The sequence below is a fragment of the Herpailurus yagouaroundi genome, unplaced genomic scaffold (assembly GCF_014898765.1).
Source record: "Herpailurus yagouaroundi ecotype Mexico unplaced genomic scaffold, PumYag 160, whole genome shotgun sequence".
Taxonomy (NCBI): Eukaryota; Metazoa; Chordata; class Mammalia; order Carnivora; family Felidae; genus Herpailurus; species Herpailurus yagouaroundi.
The window spans coordinates 757,360-758,918 of record NW_024412401.1 but is presented as its reverse complement, the minus strand read 5'-3'; positions in this window follow the sequence as shown (position 1 = coordinate 758,918).

Sequence of the window (1,559 nt, the reverse complement as noted above, 5' to 3'; positions counted from 1 at the left end):
CAAAGGGGCTATTTATTTAATTTTCTTCTTAGAATTATTCATTAATATTTAAATTAACTCTTGGACATAGAGATATACAATTCATTAGAATGGGGTACTGAATCTTTTTAATTTTTTTCATGCTTATTTATTTTTGGGAGAGAGAGAGAGACAGAGCATGAGTGGGAGAGATGCAGAGAGACAGGGAGACACGGAATCTGAAGCAGGCTCCAGGCCCCAAGCTGTCAGCACAGAGCCCGATGCGGGGCTCGAACCCACGAACCATGAGATCATGACCTGAGCCAAAGTCGGATGCCCAACCAATTGAGCCACCCAGGAGCCCCGGGGTACTGAATCTTATAGAGGACTCTATTAAATTGTTATCCTGACCTCACTCTTTGTAAATAAATACAGAATTTAAAAGTAAGAATCATATAGGGAGAACAGGTTACTTACTATCCACAATACCAGAAGTCATGATGAAGAGGAGATACATTTTATAGTTTTTGAATCCCTAAATATCATAAACTAAGGCAAACTGGTAGTCAATATTGGTAATAAGTATAAACTTACAAGAAAGTTTTTATAATTATAAAATATTCCTAACATATGCCTGAGTATTACTAAATAAATTCAAAACTAAGCAGACATATACAACTGTAAACTCATGATCTCATACCTCAGCTGGGCCTTCAACACTGCTATTATTATTATCTGGTAACATCAGCTTAATCCTCCACTTGTCACCTAAGCTCTGCTCCATGCCGCATGCTTCTGATTCCATTTTCTTATCTCCTCAACTCCCCTTGCTTACCTCATAATTCCTAGAAAAAGAACAGAAGCATTATATTGGAAAATCATTCATCCTCCAATCAACAAATTATAAACCTACTGCACTTGTATATCCTTTTTTTCTTTATTGTTTCTTAATGTGGTAAGTGTTCTTCTGCCTAAGAACAGACATAACTGAGGGGCGCCTGGGTGGCTTAGTCGGTTGAGCGTCCGACTTCAGCTCAGGTCATGATCTCGTGGTCCGCGAGTTCGAGCCCCGCGTCGGGCTCTGGGCTGATGGCTCAGAGACTGGAGCCTGCTTCCGTTTCTATGTCTCCCTCTCTCTCTGCCCTTCCCCCGTTCATGCTGTGTCTCTCTCTGTCTCAAAAATAAATAAATGTTAAAAAAAAATTTTTTTAAAAAGAGCAGACATAACTGAAATCCAGCCACACCTGCCTTCTCATGGATTTGCTCCAACAAATGCTATTTTCTCCTTCTCCATGGGATCTTTATATTCAATTGTATTCTCACATTATCAAATCATACAAAAACAAATAAGTCCACACAAATCTCTGAGCCAAATATTTGCAATAGTTGCCTCATATACCATCACATCTGCCTCACCTCTTGTGTAGTTTTTCATTCTTTACTATTAACATAAAATAGGCTTTGCTAGAACCCTCACTAACCTTCATATGTTAACATCATTTGAAAAGTTACAGTCCTGATCTCACTTGACCAGCATTTATTACTTTTTAAATTATATATATATATATATATATATATATATATATATATAGTGTGTGTGT